The sequence below is a fragment of the Danio rerio genome, chromosome 16 (genome assembly GCF_049306965.1).
Source record: "Danio rerio strain Tuebingen ecotype United States chromosome 16, GRCz12tu, whole genome shotgun sequence".
NCBI classification, from domain to species: Eukaryota; Metazoa; Chordata; class Actinopteri; order Cypriniformes; family Danionidae; genus Danio; species Danio rerio.
Genome location: NC_133191.1, coordinates 32,376,097 through 32,396,392, shown reverse-complemented (window position 1 = coordinate 32,396,392; position 20,296 = coordinate 32,376,097).

Here is a 20,296-nt window from a genome sequence, read left to right as displayed (position 1 = left end):
GATCAGTGCTCACACAAACAGCACAACGAGGAAAATAGACAGAGAGCTATAGTGGATTACAAATACAATGACACCACCTTGCATATATTTAGTTGACGGTTCTTTAAAGACTATACAGAATTTTGGCTAACTGAGGGTATGCCAGTTCATCCAGTAACTTAGAATTCATTCAACTCAAAAAGAGATCAGTTGTTATCAACCTGTGTTTGTTATTCTATTCTATTCTATTCTATTCTATTCTATTCTATTCTATTCTATTCAAGTAATAACGGATCTATTCTTGAGATATTTATGCCTAAAATGTATATGTACATGTGCAAATTACTGTTCAGTTGTAGTCACTTAGATTCTATTCCATTTCTATTCTAAATGAATTTTTTCTACCACATCAGACTCTTAATTTGATAGTTTGATTAGTGTAGTTAACTCTTGTCAGGTTCATTTAAACGTATTAAACCTGTGATTTGTGACTTAAACCTGTAACTAAACCATTAAAATAAGAGTCACTGCTGTAAAGTACCGAAGACAGATTCATTCATGAAAATTAAACTCCACTAATTATTCTATTCTGCTCTATACTGTTCTATTTTCTGTCATTATCCTATGCCTTTATTTCGAATTAGACCAAAATGAGTTTTACCTCACTGTAGTTTCAGTAATATCAGTATTATTAACCTGTGGTCTCAAATCATTCTTATCTATTCTATTCTTAATTAATTATACTGTATCCATCAATGAGCGTAACTATTAAATGACTATAGTTGTAAATTCTTAAGTTATTTCTATTCATCAAACCATTAACATGAGATTCACTGTTGTAATCAGGTTCATTCATGAATATTAAACTCCACTTATTCTATTTTATTCTTTTCTATTCTTTCCCATATCAATCTGTCATTAACCTATACATTTATTTTGATTTAGACCCTTAAAACAAATTTCACCTCACTGTTCATTCAGTCAAATCATTCTGTTCTGTTCTTTTCTGTTCTATTCTTGATTAGTTATACTGTACCAAATTAAAAATGAGTTTAACCATTAACTGATTATAGTTGTATTGCTATCGTAACTTATTTCGGTTAATCAGACCAATAAAATGTGAGTCACTGCTCTAAAGTTATGTAGTCAAGTTAATTCATGACTGTTAAACTCCACTTATACTATTCTCTTTTATTCTATTCTATATTATTCTATTTTCTGTCATTAATATGTTTATTCTGAATTAGACTTAAAACAAGTTTCACCTCACTGTAGGTTCATTCAGTCAAATCTATTCTATTCTATTCCCTTCTATTCTGTTCTACTTATACTGTATCTACCAAATCAGAAATGAGCTGAACTATTAGCTGACTATAGTTGTATTGCTATCTTAACATGTTCCTAACAAACCATTCAAATGAGTCACTGCTGTAAAACACCACTCAGGTTCATTCAAAAATAACTGTTTTATTCTATTTTATTTTCTGTTGTTATTCTATAAGTTTATTTCGAATTAGACCCTTAAATCGAGTTTCACCGCACTGTAGGTTCATTCAGTCAAATCTATTTTACTCTATTCTGTTCCATTTTATTCTATTCTATTCTATTCTATTCTATTCTATTCTATTCTCAATTAATTATACTGTATCTACCTAAGTAGAAATGTGCCAAACTATTAACTCACTGTAGCTGTACATTAAAATGAGTCACTACTGTAAAGTAATTTAGTCAGGTTCATTCATGAATATTAAACTCCACTTAATATACTATTCTATTCTATTATACTATTCTATTTTCTGTCGTTATACTATACCAGGGTTCACCAATCTCGTTCCTGGAGGTCCGGTGCCCTGCAGTGTTTAGCTCCAACTTGCCCCAACAGACCTGCCTAAGGTGTTTCAAGTATACCTAAGATTGTGATCAGCTTGTTCAGGTGTGTTTGATTAGGGTTGGAGCTAAAATCTGCAGGACACCGGACCTCCAGAAACAAGTTTGATGATCCCTGTCCTATACTGTACATTTATTTTGAATTAAACCCTTAAAATGAGTTTCACCTCACTGTAGTTTCACTCAGTGAAATCTTTCTGTTCTATTCTATTCTATTCTATTCTATTCTATTCTATTCTATTCTATTCTATTCTTAAATAGGTAAACTGTATCTACCAAATTAGAAATAAGTTTAACTATAAACTGACTATAGTTGCTTTGCTGTCTTTTTTTTTAATTATCAGAACATTAAAATGAGAGTCACTGCTGTAAAGTACTGTAGTCAGGTTCATTCAGGAATATTAAACCCTACTCATTATTCTATTCTGTTCTATTTTCTGTCGTTATCTTATACATTTATTTCAAATTAGACCCTTAAAACCAGTTTCACCTCACTGTAGGTTCATTCAGTCAAATCATTTTGTTCTATTCTATTTTTATGAGTTAAACTGTATCTACCAAATCAGAAATGAGTTTAACTATTGGTCAGGTTAATTCATTGTTAATTTGGCTGTATAGAGGTTCATTTGAATTATAGCTTGGTTCTGTTTGATTGCACAGTTCGCAAAACAATAAGACTGCTCAAATCACACACTATGAGCTCTAAACAAAGCCTGTGCTGGTCAGGAAGTTTCCTGTCAGCAGAAATTGGTGCTTATGTGAGTTTCCCATGTTTTAATCTTTGGTGAGTGAAGGTGTTTGGATCTGAATGGAACACAGAATCAGGCTAATATGTTCACACCTGCTTCCGCCAAGGGCACTAAAGTTCAAGAGGTTCATTAAGTGGAGAGCGGAGCAAGAACAAAATGAACAACAAAGCCGTTAGGACTAGAAATTCCAACTTAGGGGGTGTCAAATGGTGAAATTTCTCATTAAGAGCAAAAACTGAATAAAAAAAAACCTTCACAGCTTAAATAATAATTAAAAAAACAAGCCGGATATCTTCAATCACACAAAAGTGACTTTTAACTCATATTTGTGTGGTGATTAAGGGATTTCTCCATTCGCAAGGCGTCCCTCAGGGCTCATTACATTCAAAGGAACACGACAAAAGCGCTGACAGCATTCTTTAGGGAAAGAGGGTGGCTGGACACAGAGGGGACAAAAAGCCCTTAACCGACCCCCTCATGATGCCCCCCTTGGCCAATCACATCCACATGCATGCTTGAGATTGTGGGAGGCGTGAACTGGGAGGTTAGAGGTCAATGTGGGTCAAGTGGGGTGAAGCCATCATAGAGTCTTAATTGAGTTGGTGCTGTGACAGTGGAGGGGCTCTAACTGGCTCTGCTGCTGGAGAGGGTCACTATTAAAGCCTAAATTAAGTGTGTTTCCTATAGGCCATGTCTTGACATAATCATGACAAGACAAAATGAGCGGTCATTGACATATGATTGCGATATTTTACTTATCCGAGCAGTTACTTAGTCAAGAGCAGTTTTTGATGATCGTTTGTTTGCTCTTTGACTTTACTTTCATTTTATATTATTAACTGATGTCAGAAATATGTTTTTAAAAACTAGACAGGACCAACATTCTGTCTTATTATTCTTCCTTCTGACTTATAAGCTTTAAATCCAAAGTTTTAAACTTCTTTTTTATATAGAAAAGGAAAATACTTAAAATTAAAGAAAAGATTGTTGTGAAATTCACAATACAAAGATTTGAATGTCTATGAAAATATAGATTTCCAACCAATTCCATGCGTGTTCAATAGAAAAAAATCAGGAGAGGCTTTTCTTCAATGTCAAAATATTAGTAATTATTAGGTACAAATTAATGATTCGAAGAACAGAATTCTTGGTATCCTCAATGCAATGCAAGAATTACATTCAGGAGGTGCGCAACAACTCTACATTTCCTGACTCCAGCTTTTATACACAGCTGATATTTACAGGTGGAGTTTAGTGGAATTCGTCACTTGTCAATCATTCTCCAGTGTTCCGGCGGCCGCATCCAAACATACTTCCTCATCTTCTAAGAATTCTCCGCACAACATTAAAAGCATAAGACTTCTCCACAGCAAATATTCTGTGTTCAGTTTCAAGCCTTTTCTGCTCACAGGAAGTTTAGCTGCAGAGCTCAAGTTCATTTTAGACATTCAGGCCTTTGCATTTCCATCAGCTTCATCGACTTCTGCAAAAAAATGCTTCATATAAGGTGTATCACACTCAGAGAAGTTTGGTTAATATACCACCTTAAGCTATACAAATACAACAGTTTAATGAAAAGTAAAAGAGACAACAATAACAATAAAAAAATAAATCAATAATTTTCCACACAAGTAGAACTTTTATTCTAAATCTTTGACCTTATTCTTTAATGAAAAAAATGACTAAAATGCACTAAAAGGTCATTCTGAAGCATATTAAAGTTCATTTTATTAATAATTAGGCTATTGTTGTTATCTGTGAATTTTCAAAAATTGGGAAGCTCTACATTATTATAATGTTTTATTTTTTATTATTCAAATGGCCAAATTCACACAGAGGAAAGTTGAATGTGCTGGTCAGTAACAAATAACAATAGACTACAGTTTTAATTTAAAAAAAATAACAGATTACTTTTTTCTAATGATATATGATGTAATAAATTTGTATTTTAAAAATAATAAGTATACATTTTTATTTTGAATAATTAAGAAATGTTTTGGTACATTAGCAATTGTGGTTATGATGACCACCCTACAAGCTAATTCAGAAAAAAATAGCGCTTAAAACGTCATTTAAAATGCAGTATTTAAACCTCAGGTGAAAAGAAAAAGAGACGAATAACATGCAAATAAGTCCCCTGTGCACTGTGGCTCCTGATGATACATTAAAGTCAAAACAGAACTAGAAACAGAACATTATTTACAACATTATTATATTAAACCCATAGCCCTGAGTGCATTAGGGAATAAACCCTTATTTTCTTTATTGCCTATTTCCACCAAGGGTTACTCATTCTGAGGTCTCTAGATTTTGCAGCACCAATGATGTGATGCAAGACCTGTGAAGAAATGATGCCAAGGTATCCATAATCCTGGACCAGGCTGTATCCTGAGCTGATGCTGTGGCGGTCATGGAGGAGCAGATAGTATAAGACCACAGTGACATTTTCTCAAAGACCACAGTGACAAATGAGTCTTCGCATTGATCCCATGGGCCAGCCTGTTTGCTCAAAGGTGACCAGTGGGACGTCCAGCGTTCTCCTGTGCCTAGACTGCAACTGCACAAAAAGTTTGGCCAAAGGAGAAATAGTTGTGCCCAACTGAGCCTGGTTTCCTTCACAACATCAATTGGTGATGTTTGTTCCTCGCCAATCGCCACTGGTTTGCTTTGTTTGGGTCATGTGGAGCTGCACATTGATGGATTTGCTCTTCAGTGTTTGGACTTTTAGCTGTGAAATTAAACCACACTGAACTGAACTTCAACTCTGAAAACTGGACTGGCACAGTTTCAATTTACTAGAACGTCTATGCTAAGCTGCCTTGACACAATCTATAGAAATTAACATGAATTGAATTGAATTAATGACAGTCAAGTGAGTTTCCAAACGATTAACGTGAGCTGACTCTGTTTACAAATTTAATAAAGGTTACAGCATCCAAGATGTTCCCATTTTGATGAACAATACGACACGTGTCTGCTCTCTTAGTTGCAAACAAACAACATCAGCTGACATGTCAGTTTGTGCTGTATGAAATGAGTGAACGGAATGAAAAAAATAAGGGTGAATTTTTCTTTTTTTGGTGAACCTCTCATTAAACTGACATTAACATTGTCAAATCACTGTTCTGCCCCATCAAGAGCTTATGCAATAGCAGATTATCAGAGCTCAATGCCTGGCATCAAATGTAGTTTCATAAGAAAAAGCAGAAAGACGAAGCTAAGATTTTGGTTTATTTATTGAAGGATGATTCATAAGGCATGTGCAGAAAAAAAGACAGAGAGCGAGAAACGCTATGTGACTTGTTTAGGTTTTGCAACATGAACTAATTCCCTCCTATTTACTCCTTTCCTCTACATCCCTTAAGCAAATTCACTCAATGCTGTTTTATCAGATGCCAATTTGCATGATGGCAACAAGCCACAACAGACTTGCAGCTGCACCACACAACACACACACACACACACACAGAGGGAAGCACACACCACCTTCACAGAAACAAAACCCCTATACAAAAAATCATCAAACACACACCAAACGGCACAAAGAGTGACTTACACACCAGCAAGTCTCACATTTGCACACAAATCAATGAATTCGCCCTGTCTCCTCTCTCTCTCTCTCTCTCACACACACACACACACAGCAGCATTCACACCCCCTCCGCACCTTCTCGTCATAATTAAAACAGGAGGTGTCTCCACAATGCTCTTTTGTCTTAGTGCAGCACGGTGAGAGAAACGAGTCCGGTGGCTGAATATTAATCAGGCGGGGTGTCCGTGGATGGGCTGCATGAGCAGAGAGAAACAAAAAACTGAAAAGAAAAAAGAAAAACACTGGTACTATTTTTCTCCTCCTACGCTTGTGGAAGGATACGTGATGTGCCAAAACACCTCCGGCCACTCCGGGCTGCCAGCGGTGGGGAAATGAGCTCTATACACATTTGAGAGAATGAGAAGAGTTATAACCACCAGGGAGCTGGTGTGTGTGTGTGTGTGTTCGACCAGTGAAAATGCAGTCAATGGATTTTTTCAACGAGTGTAAGAATTACTCTGTCCACTAGGTGGAGCCGAGTGAGCTTTGAGAGAGAGCAGGTGCTCGTTTGTCTGTAATTTCTGACTGAGCTCTACCGATGATTAGATGTTGTGCTGAACACTGTGTACAGATGCATACACACACTCCTTGCTGTCTGTGTTAGTACAGTATTATGTATGCTTGTGCAGTGGTTTCTTTTGCTCGTTTCAGAAAACGTCTGTTTTGTTAAATAACTGGCAGGAACACACTTGTACAATGAACATCCAAAATTATAGAATAACACGTGAAACTATTTTGACTCTAAAACGATCTGAATTATACATTTTATAAAGAAAACTATTTTATTCTTTTGATGATTATGTATTTTAATATATTTAAGATACTTATAATACAAACAGTATCCTGCACAAATATAATATAAATGTTAATTACATTTTCTGCCAATTCAAACCTATAACTTTAGCAGTGCAAATGGAACGATGAGCTTGATTATTAATGAATGTCATTGTAACTTGTTGCACAATTATGATAATATTCCAGATACCTGCATAAAGTGCAAAGCTAATAGGTACACTGTACCACTGTATATGGAAATGTGTAAAAGTAAAACCTTTTTGTCAAGGTATTATTGAAATCATTGACCAATTACCAAATTAATATTGGACCCTAAGATTTTTATCCTGGGTATATATCCTGCCAGCCCTCTTTAACAAAGAGGTCAGTTTGATAGAAATGTGTATTTTACAAGCTAAACTTGTTGTTGCTATTAATTGGAAAAATATAAATGAACCTAGAAAACAAAATTGGATTAAAGAAATGGCGTCACATATGCCAATAGAAAAGATCACATACATTGTCAAAAAGAGGCTAAATGTTTTTGAAGATATCTGAAGACCTTTTAATAGCCTCCTAAAGTACAATGTAAATGTTGTTAGTCTGCTACAAGCACTGAGGGAGTGGGGTACTATCATGGTCTAAACATGGACTTTACCTGATTTAAACATATACCCTCTTTTTTGTTCTTGTTTTTTTTTTTTTAGGGAACAGGTTTTATGGGAGGGAGAATAGGGTGTAAAATGATTGCTTTGTCTATTGTTCTGTAACTGTGTAATCTGTTGTGATATGCAAACAGAAAAAAAGTAATAAATATATTGTTATTATGCAGTTGGGAGTTACATTACATCACATTTTACAACATGAATTTTTGGTTTTGACTTAAATTTATATTAGTTCTGCATCACATTAATAGTACAGGCCTATTTATTTTTATTTGTTCCTGCATTGCTTAGGAACTGAACCCATAACCTTCAAATTAACCTTCCCAACCTTCATCTTCCATTTGCTCTTCTTTAATTATTATTATTTTTCTTTACTTTCAGAAGATAAACCACATTCACTTTTCCAACATGACTATTTAGTTTTGTCTAAAATAATAATAATTTTAGAAAATCTAAAAAGAGCTTATTGCATTTGCAAGATACTGTATATATTTTGTCAAACCATACACTGTAACAAATGCTTGGTTCCACACAATTTTTTCATGTTGTCCCAACACAAATCAATTAAGCTAACTATCAACTATCAATTAACTTAAATTCATTCATTTTCTTGTCGGCTTAGTCCCTTTATTAATCCAGGGTCGCCACAGTGGAATGAACCGCCAACTTATCACAAGTTTTTACGCAGCGGATGCCCTTCCAGCCGCAACCCATCTCTGGGAAACATCCACACAAATATTCACACACACTCATACACTACAGACAATTTAGCCCACCCAATTCACCTGTATCGCAAGTTTTGGACTGTGGGGGAAACCGAAGCACCCGGAGGAAACCCACGCGAAGGCAGGGAGAACATGCAAACTCCACACAGAAACCTTCTTGCTGTGAGGCGACAACACTACCTACTGCGCCACTGCCTCGCCCAGCTAACTTAAATGTTTATACAAATTTAAGTGGACTGAACATAAAACAAGTAAGCTGTCCCTAAAAAAGTTTGAACAAGCAGCAAACATATTTTTAAAATGGAGTTATGTCACATAACATTTCACAGCCTGAAGTTCTCATAAAATGTGGGACCACAAGTTTTATATCATTCTTTTATTAAGGTGCAATTCTTTCTCACTATTATTAAACCATAAACTATGACAACTGTTATCAAGGTAGCAACCGGGTGTGAAATAAGATCATGCAGAATATCTGCACTCAAAAACATATGTCATTGAATGAATTCAGTTTAATTGACAGCAGGATTTGCATTCAATCAATTTGTTTAGCACCAACTAAAAAAACTATTTATAGAATTAAATGCAACTGAGTTTGTCCAACATGATTTCATCAAATAAAAGTTTAAATATATTTGTATTTTAATTTCACTGAAACTCAAAGGTCATAAGATAATATTATGTATGACTATTATGTGTCGTACATTTCAGAGTCTCTTGAAGTTATCCTAAATGAACCATGAGACATTTTTAAGTTTAGATTATGAGTAACATACAGTATACAGTGGATTGAGACTGGTCTAAGAACTACTTTTAGGACAGTTATTGCTCACAAACTGTTTTTGCTTGTTATTTGCACCAAAGCATGGGTGCTTCTGCGAGGCGGTAATCTCAAAACTCAAAGCATTACATGAAACTCTTCTAAATCTTTAAACTAAAGTGAAGATTAAACTATTAACAAGTTTTTCTATAAACTTTAAACAACTAAGATTACTTTTATTTTCAACATTTCCCTCTCTTAAATCCCACACAAAGCATGCTGGGAATACGAATCCCCTAACCAGGTAGTTGGACCAACACAAGTCCTTAATGTTCTCCAAACACAAAGCGCTTAAGCTAACTTAACTGTTTACAAATTTAAGTGGACTGAATATAAAACAAAGAAACTGGCCAAAGAAATTACAAGAATTCTGTTGTTTCAGCTCATTTTAAACAGGTAGTTTGAACAAGCAGCAGTAATCATTTTTGAGTGTACTTAGTAAATACTAATAACCAGCCAAAATATTAATAATAGGCAGGTAATAAGCCACTAGTTAATAGTGTCAATTGGTAATTAAACGAAAGTGTTACCAAATGTATTACTAAAATGTAAATCACATACTGTATAACCACTGCACCTTCAAAGAAACAGTGATCAACTGCTTTCTCTAACAGACACGAATGCAGTCAATGCATGTATGCAGGCACCAAATCACATACACAAACACGCCGTCGCACAATGGCGTGAAATTGTTTCTTTCTGAGCTTTTTAAAGGCTCAAAAGAAACACTTGCGAGCATACTTCCAGTGTTGCCATGCACCTCTCACACACTTTCTCACACAGCTACTTCCTGAGGAGGCATTTTTAAGGCTGAGAGGTTGGATGTCTATCTTTGGCTCTCAGTTCTAAGCGCCCCGTGCGAGTGTGTGAGGGGCCTGTATATGAGCAAACTGCCGCCTACTCCGGCCATGACCCACAATCCCTCACAATGCCACCATTCTCTGGACTGAAAGGCTCCATCAGCCACAGGGGCCAGCTCTCTGGAGGGGATATGACGCCTCCCAGGATGGCATACAGAGACGGGCATCGCTGCCAGGAAACCATGGGCCTGGCGGAAAGAGCCAGCAAAGGCGATGATGAGAGAAAAATACAGAGAGAGAGAGAGAGCAGTGAGATAGAAGGTTGTGCTTGCCAAGAGATGCCAAGCGTTTTGTATGTGCCAGTGCCACTCAAGCCTCATTAGCCTGACTCTTTGTGCCACGCCGCTCTCTGCTGTGAAGAGATGTGCAACTCACTGGCCCTTACAACAGCAGCAGATACTGAGTTTGTGGAGATTCAGTCTGGATCTGGAGCTGGAAGTGGGATTGGAACATTTAAGCAAATTTGTTTCTGTAATTTAGTGGTATTTATTTCAGTCTTATATTTTCATTTTCTGCAAAATTATTTGATTATCAAACACTTAATGCTTTAGGGTTAGTTCATTCATTCATTTTCTTTTCGGCTTAGTCCCTTTATTAATCAGGGATCGCCACAGCGGAATGAACCGCCAACTTATCTAGCATATATTTTGCACAGCAGATGCCCTTCCAGCTGCAACCCATCACTGGGAACTATGTGTTTAGATAATTAATAATCAAAGTTATTATTGTACTATTTAAGCACTATATCATTACAATTTGCTTCAAATCTGACCAATAAAAAAAGGCAAATTTTAATTTTATCTTTTAAGCACTGGTGTTATGCTTTTGTGTCAATAATATTACTTTTAATTCTATCAGTCAAAACATTTTTTCCAAAACATATTTACACAGAACAAATGCATAAAAACTTCAATAATAATAATAATAATAATAATAAACAAATAAAAAGACAAATTGTTAAAAGAGTGAAAATACATATGTAAATAAATTACATAAATTCAAATAATAACAGTACAAAATAAAAAAATAAATAAATAATAACAATGTTCAATACATTTTTGTACCTTGCATTTTACAGCTTTCCAGTGTGCTTTAGTCAAACTAATTTGTTAATTGTTGCTGGAATCTGAACATTTACAATAACACACTAAACAATGGTTTGAAAGCTCAAACATAGAAAATGTTACATGGTTAGGAAAGTGTTGAAAGGGGGTCCATATTTTATAAAAACCCTATAATTTTCCTTTAACAGTGTATGTCAGCTTCTCCAGAGCAAGATTGCTAGTCATTTCTTTAATCCATTGGCCACAGGATGGCTTCTGAGTTTTTTTTCCAATTTAAAGCAATGACAGGCGAAGCTAAAATCTAATAGTTTGTGTTTGCTTGTGTTCAGATTATCAGTCAAAATATTCTGGTAACACTTACAATAAGGTTGCATTAGTTGCGTTTGCAAATGCATTTACAAGCATGCACTGTAAAAAAAAAAATCCATTATTTTACAGTTTTTTCCAGCTAGGATGTTATATTACAAACATTTAAAATAAAATCAAAATAAAATCAAATTTTAATTTCAGGTAGATTTCTGTAATTTACCGTCTGTTATTTTACTATAAATGTCTAGAATTTAACAGCTGTTATTTTACTTTTTTCAGCATCCTTTAGCTGTTAATTGTAAAATAACAGATTTTTTATAAAGTGAGCAAACAATAAACAATTCATTTATTGCAGTGTTTATTTATGTTAGTTAATGAAAATACATTTTTAGATCATGTAGCCAGCCTGGTTAAAATTTGTGTGTTTTTTTTTTTTTTTTTAAAGTGGACCTTCTTGCCGTTATTCGCCTTATTTTCTGTTTAATTATAAGGTTTGCATTTTAATTACATTTTAAGCACTATTTTTTGCTGTATTAGCTTGTCGGATGGCCATCATAACCAAGTTTTTTGATCCAAAAGATTTAGAATGAAAAAAAAAAAAGATTAAATACTTATTTTTAAAATACAAATTTATTACATTATATATCATTAGAAAATGAATTATATATCATTAGAAAAAATGAATCTGTTAAAGTTTTTAAAAAAAAGTGTAGCCTAATTACATTTAAATAGTATTGATTTAAATAACAAACTGGTCAGAACATTCAACTTTCCTCAGTCATGCTGAAGTGACAGCTAAAACATGATTCTGCTTGGTGTTGAAGTCTTCTTCGATGGATTATTTTTACACCTTATGATGGCATAGCGGTCAAAATAGGACAAATGAGCTCATGTATGGAACAAAATTCTGGACCTTTGTCAGTGAGGGGTGGGTCTTTCAAACCACCCAAACCCCACCTGGCTACAGCCTTGTTGACTAATGTTAACATGTAATGTCAATAATAGAAAAGTAAATGTTGAACTATGATGTATAAGTATTGTTCATATTCAATAACTAACATAACTAGTGGAATCTTATTTTTAAAGTGTGACCAATTTATTTGGCCTTTTGAGGACTGATGAACTAATGGCACATAGTGCTAACTTAATCTATGTTTATTTAAAAAATATGTCAGGCAAAATTGATTTGACATTTCAAACACTTATTAACATTTAAAAGTATTTCGTTTTTAATGTAAACCTATTTGTGTCAGGCTAATTTGATTTGGATTAAGCATTTTTCAGTGGACCATTCAGTCACTGAACTGTTCTGCATGATTTCAAGTTTCAATGTTCATTTCTGAAAGGACATTCTGAACTACACAGTAAAACAACGGAAATGCTATTAAAATAATATCAACACTGCTGGACTGCAATAAAAAACACATTTAGTGTTTTAGATCCACATGGTTTCTTTAGAATTAAAGCAAGATGTACGTGTCATTATTCTGAAATAAAGGATCATTTTAGCACCATATTTTCAGCATGCATTTCTGCGAAAGGCCCCAGTAAACCAACAACCTCGGCGGTTGGGCATGAGCTCACACACACTTCCCAGAGCGCCCTGGTGAAATCTCTACATGTGAAAAGGCACAGGTCAGCCCTATCAAAGGGCCCAGGGGCCGTTAGGGGCATTGAAGGGGCAGGACGACCTGGCAGGGGGGTAAAGGGGGTCCAGGTGGGGCATGAATCTTGGGGAGGATTAATCTAATAATCTAGTGATCCAATGATGAATCAAACTTCAGAGCTTGGTCTGAATCTCTGCAGCTCCAATTAACTCCAAGGGAGGGAGAGGCTGATGGACAAGTCTATTATTGGCATCCGAGAGACACTGTGAAAACTGAAAGAAATCAAAGGAAAAGTGTTCTGAGGAATTACGCCCACGCCGAGTGAATACACAGAACATGCATGACTGGCTCAATTGTGCCCTTTTAACGTTTTCCTCCGAAACCCCAAACTGCTGGATATATATCGCAAGCCATGCCGATTATGACAGGGAGCAGTATTTTTGCCTTCGTCAGTCACATGAAGACAAGCATTGATGATTGTATGGAAAACACACACACACACACACACACACACACACGCACGCACGCACACACACACACACACAAACAAAAGGTTTGGGATTCAAAATTAATTATAGTGAATTAAATTTAGAGCCCTTTGAAATCTCTCTGATGGACAGATCATTTATATGTGCACATAGATTGAAATCTTTAATATGAATCATGACAAGTTGATGACAAAATCTGTTTCTGCTCGTTTTTGTGCCTAGCGTTTGCTTGTTCAGCACATGTAAAAATTGGGAATGCAGTCTTTAGCTCTTTGAAGCAAGCAATGCTGAGCACAGAAATTGGCAAAATGGCAACTATGGATCATATTTTTGAAAAATGTCATAATTGTAAATGAAATTCAAGTGAAAGTTCATCCAAAAAAGCCATAAAGCCCATAATGCTTTATGTGGATGATGGGAGTAACTGCTGTCAAACTGTAAAAATTCTGTAAAATAATAACTTTTAAAAACTGGGTCGGTAACACGGTGGCTCAGTGGTTAGCTCAATGGCTTCTTGCTGTTGCTTCACAGCAAGAAGAGTCCCGGCTTGGTCAGTTGGGATTGGGAAGTGAAGTTTGCAAGTTCTCCTCGTGTTAGCTTGGGTTTCCTCTGGGTGCTCGGGTTTCCCCCACATTTCAAAGACATGCACTGTAGGTGAATTGAATAAACTAAACTGGCCGTAGTGTATGTGTGTGAATGTGTGAGTGTATGGGTGTTTCCCCAGTCCTGTGTTGTAGCTGGATAGGCATCCACTGCGTAAAACATATGCTGGATAAGTTGGCAGCTCATTTTGTTGTGGCGACCACTGATGAATAAAGGGACTAAGCTGAAGGAAAAATAGAAAAACTGGGGACATTTAGCTTGCCTTATTTTTCTCACAGTTCAGCAATCACATATTGAAGAGAAATTATTAAAATTACCAGATTACTTTCCTCAGACAATCAATAACTCCAAAAACTCAAAGCGAGTGTTTGGGGTTATTGATTGTCTGAGGTAAGTAATTTAACTGACTATAAGAAACTTTATAAACTTTAGAAACTTTAACTGCATGTCAACTTACACTAACCCTAACCCCAACCAAAAACGAATTAGAAAAGAGAATTAGTTGGAATGTAGATGCAATGTAACTTAAATTCAACAAACGGACCATCAAAATAAAGTGTGACCAACAAATTCTTCCATTATTTACTCACCCTTGACTTGTTTTAAACTAGTTTAAATGTTTTTGTTCTGTTAAACACACACACACAACATATATGTTTTTTTAAACAGTTGAAGATTGTTGAAAACCTGTAATCAAATAATATGGAAGTCAATGGTTACAGGTTTCCAACATTTTTTCAAAATATCTTCCTTTGTGTTCAACCCAAAAAATATAATTAGACTGGTTTGGAAAAAGTCAAGGGTGAGTAAATAATGAAAAAAAAACAAAACTTTTTTTTGTGTTTGGTATTGTATGTTAGCATTTCACAAGATAATCTGTGGAAAGAGTTATTTTAGAGTCACAGTTTTGTTCCTGTTGATTATTTTATTACCTACAGTCTATATTTAACATGTCCACAATGTTGCTGCAGAAACACTCGCTTTGAGTTTTTGGGGTGATTCATTGTCTAAGAAAGGCCGTCACGGTGGCTCAGTGGTTAGCACTGTCACCTCACAGCAAGAAGATCGCTGATTCGAGTCCCGGCTGGGTCATTTGGCATTTCTGTTTGGAGCTTGCATCTTCCCGTCTTGGTGTGGGTTTCCTCAAGGTGCTCTGGTTTCCCCCACAGTCCAAAGACACGTGCTATAGGTGAACTGGAAACTAAATTGTAGTGTATGTGTGTGAATGCAAGAGTGTATGGGTGCTTCCCAGTACTCAATTGCAGCTGAAAGGGCATCTGCTGTTTAAAACATGTGCTGGATAAGTTCATTCCGCTGTGGCGACCCCTGATGAATAAAGGGACTAAGCCGAAGGAAAATTAAATTAATTGCCTTTTAATATGTAATTGCTGAACTGTGAAAAAACAAGTTTAGAGATCGTCATTTCGAACTTTTACAGTTTAACATTCCCATAATTTACATAAAGCATTGTGGGGCTTATGAAAAAGTCAGATAAAGTGTAAAAAAAAGAACAATTAAGAAAATTGTTGTTCTAGCTCCAGTAAGGAGGTAACACTTTGTCAATACAGTCTAAAAAAGCACTCATATTTGTATGGTAAAGATAAACAATATGACGTTTATTTGCCTCCTCACAGTCAGTTAGAAATTAATGACGTATATATGATATTAATTAATTTCCATTTCTAAACACTGGATGAGATTTGTGAGGTAAATGGTGGTTATTATCACATATAAAAACATACCAGCAACAGAAATATTCAGGCAATTTTTAATTTGAATTTTTTTGTTTACAAAAATAAGAAATCCATATAGAGCCTACAAATGGGAGCAACCTAAACCCAACCAGTTTTGCGTGAGAGTACATAACCCTGCACGGCTGACATTGACCTGTTGTCGAGGAGCAGGTCATCAGCCTATAGAGCCATATGTTAGAGGAGAGGACCCTGACCTCTGACCTCCGGCTAATTGGAGGCTTGACCCTGTTAGGCAGGGACAAGCAGGTCACAAGGATAACGGGGCTTGCTGAGGGAGGGATATGCCCCGAGGGCACACCCCAGGGACCCCTCCTTATGTTTAACATCCACCTTATGACTGATTAAGGATATGTCCATCCCACTGTGAGGTTAAACCAACATTCATATATCAGTTCATTCACTGCTGCCCTAAAGCCATTCATGTGAATCAGCTATGGTGTATTATGAACTTCCCTGCTTATACTAATAGCCTAAGATGATAATGATCACATTTTTTCAGCTCCAAATAATAAAAAGATTATTGATGCTTTTCACTGTGAAAAGAATTGATGTGATAGACTGGCAATTCATATTAGGGTTTATGTTTTCCATGCACTAATTTGCATCTGCTCTCTGTAAATCAAATATTTGCATGCTTTTCACTATTGTTCATAACGAATTTCTTTGTTTCTTATGTCACTGAGTATTATTTATTTGAAACATTTTATATCTACCTAATTTTACTCATATTTTCAAATAAAGTTTTATCAGGAGAAATGAATTTCAGAGTTTATAAAATAAACTGGATAAGCCTATAGTAACTTTATGATATTTTTAAATTGTCTTCATTAATCGTCACATATACATTTATTATTTATTTTTATTTACAATTTATTTATTGTACTTTTAATTAAAACTGTTTAACATTTTTTTTTACATTTCTTAATTGATTAGCGAATTAATTAATTTATTATATGAATAGTCAACATCCACAACACAGCGTTGGGAAAATTCAAAAATGGCGTCCGTCGTGAATCAGGTAGGCCTACCTATTTTTCACAAGCAGCGGTTATGCTGGACAATCCCCGATTTTTCTCGGTGATCATTCGGAAAAGTGAATATTTAATCGTGAGTTGTCGTGATCCTGTGATGTGTAATGCCAGTGGCACGCCATATAATCCCTAAGCTTGTTATTTGGGCCTCTCGTGCGTGCTCCGCTCCCAGCTGCCAGTGAGCAGCTCCGCTTCTGATTCTTTTCACCGCTATAAGGGATGAGAAAAAACAAAATGCCATTGGCAGCTGTTTGTTTATGGTTTCCCACGACTCCATGCCAATTACCACTCGTCCCTTCGTCAGTCGCTTGTCGTCTCTCATTAGCCATCCTTCGTTTGACATGAAACCAGGAAAAGAGTGTATGGGCGAGCCCACGCTTCGACGTTGTGGTGGATCATCTTGCTATCTCCACTTCTCTGGCTAATGTTTCTCCTGCTCTTGCTTCACTAACGTTAGATGCCTCACTCTGCTCCAAGTCTTTGATGTCACAAACATGATGTGAAGATATAAAGGTTCTATAGGGTTTTTATAGCTTTATTTCTTGTGGAGCTTTCGGGATTTAAAGGTTCTGTGGCGTTGCAAATTAGTTGTTATAAAGTAGTTCAGACAGACGTGGATTTCTAAATAACTCGAGAACAGAAACATATTTGTGAACTTGAAGTTATCCACGGCTGTAAATATATGTTTCCTATGTTGTATATATACTGAAAACTGACCCATTTCTTTTGTAGATTTCCTGACAATGACATCTTTTGACTAATTAACTCAATTGAAGAGTGTGTTTTGCTTTCCTTTTCATCCTCTGTATTTTTCCCCAGTAATGTTTTTCTCTGTTTATAAAATTAACAAAGCATTAAATATAAGTTGTCCTGAATAAATGGATGTCTAGGCTATTAAATTATAATGTATGAGTTAAAAATTGTGACCAGTCTTGCATCGTAAAGATTTCTGGTTTGTGAAATTGCTTCAGTTTTTTAACATGTATTTCAATACTATTTAAAAATTAGATGGTGAATTAGTGGTAGTCTGTTTTCTTAATAATAACAACAACAATAACAATAGCCTAATTGATTTTAAATAATTTCGAATAATTTCTAAACATTAAGTTACTTAAAATATTTCACATAAACAATTCTAAATGGATTAAAAAGCCCATAACCTACAAGAAAGGTGGGCTACTGTTACAGTAGTACTCTATATATTGCCAACTGGTTTGTATGGTCACATTCAAACGAATAATTATAATCCTAAAATTACAAAATCCTAAATCATTAAATTAAAATGTAAGTTAATACATTAAATATCATATTCGTTTTTGAATTATATAAACACGTTGCACCCTTTTTGCAGCTCTGCAGACAGAGCCATCGAACAGAACCTTTATAATTTTTAATCCCATATTCAATAGGCCACCAAAATGCAACGAATATCAAAACGAAATATAAGTTACTCTTATATATTCATGTTTGGTTGAGTCGGAAATGCGTTCCCTTCCACAAACCGTATACGCGTTTAGAAAATAACTGGGTTTATTTGTCTCTCTCCGATTGGTGGGAACGAATATCAGCGGGTCCGTGAATGATCTCATTGCCTTCATTTACTATTTTCCGGTTTTTAATTGGGTCCTGCAGTGTATAGAATGCGCACAGTGCGGCCGAAGAAGAGCAGTAAACAAAAGGCGCTTTACTTTGATGCGAGGGAATCTGTGAGAACTGCTAGCCTGTGTTTTAATCCCGGTGACCCTCTGTGTTGTTAATTGAGGCTGACGTCACATAATTCCTCGGTGCACAGAGGAAAAAATTAAGATGCGCGCGCGCACTAATGAGGGCGCCTCTCTCTCTTTTGCCCTCTCTCCACACACACACACACTAGTAGAGTTTAGACACTAAGAATGTATGGTCGCCCAATTATGTCTAAATCAAAATAACGGAGAATTAAAAAAGAAGAAAAAATGTGTAATTGGGTAATGCATTCATTTTAGTTTTTGCATTAGAGCTTTTAAGAGCAGAGGCTTTTTCCCTTCTAACTAATATAAAAATAATTAAGAAAAAACTCCAGGCACATAGGCCTGTTTATTTTATTTTCATTTAGTGTTTAAATTTCGTTTTATTTTGTTTAATGCCAATCAGTTGGTCCAGCCTCCAACTCTTAATGTGTACGATGATTATAATCATTTTACCCTCTTTTCAAAGTATGAAAACAAACATATCCTGGTTTAATGATGCACCAAGCACAATTTACTTTAATAGCATGTTATATAAAAATAGACATCGATGCAGTGTGGGCTGAAGCGTATATAAACAGTGTTTGTGTTATTTATTCGTCTAGTTGTCTTGTGGAGTATTGAAACCAGATATTGGCCCATTGTAACCGTTGATTTGACCCACCGTCCTATCTGAGAGGAGAATGAGAATGATGGAGAGTGTTGGGGTGAATGCCCTTAACAGAGATCGTCATTTCTAATTTGACGTAACTTTTTTTGTTTGTTTTATTGCTTTTTGTTCACTTTATTTAGAGCAAACTGAAATTAAATGTTTTAAGTAAATGTTGTAAAAGAATCTTATTTTATTTTAAGATGTAAATACTGCGACGATATAGAGAACTAGAAGACATCAGTGAGCAAATCAAGACAATGCAAATCTGTTATAAATTAGATTGTTTTGTTTTTACTGTATTAAGTTCATTATAAAAATGTAAAAACCACTTTGAGGCAATGCTTTCTAGTCATTGTTAAACATTATTAAATAAATTAGGAAAATACCCACGGCACATATTAACCTTCGGCCCACTAGGCTCAATCAAGATTAGTTTTTGGCACTTCATAAGAAAAACTTTGGGCAACCCTGATTTAAATGTGTCTGTATGTGGCATTTTGACTTGCGTGCTATAGACAAACCAACCAGTCAGTGTCTGATCCAATCACTGTTATGTGTCTCGGCCACATGCTACTGTCCGCAAAGTTGGTGGTATTAACTCGTTCATTCCCGACCGTTTCCATCACGGTTTCCACAGAAAGAAACCAGTCGCTCTTTGTGGCTTTCCAGACACGCCCTGCGGCTGCGCGCGGATTCGCTTCATTACAATTTCACGCATTGTCACGTCAATGACAGCGTATGAAGCCGCTAATGCATTGATTGTGAAGTTATGTGGACTGTTTCTTTGAAGGCATCACGCGTTTAGCAGCTGTAATTAAGCCGGTGATTAAAATTATATATGTGTGTTTTAGTTTTAAAGGGGTGATTAAAATGTGAGGGAATTAAGGAAGTGTGAGGTTCCAGTTTCCAAACTGTTTCCTGGCTATTAAAGCTTAATTGGTGCACAGTTTAGGTTAATGATATCTATTTTTTCCTCACTGAAGTTGGCTCAAAGTCAGCAAAAATGTCTACAT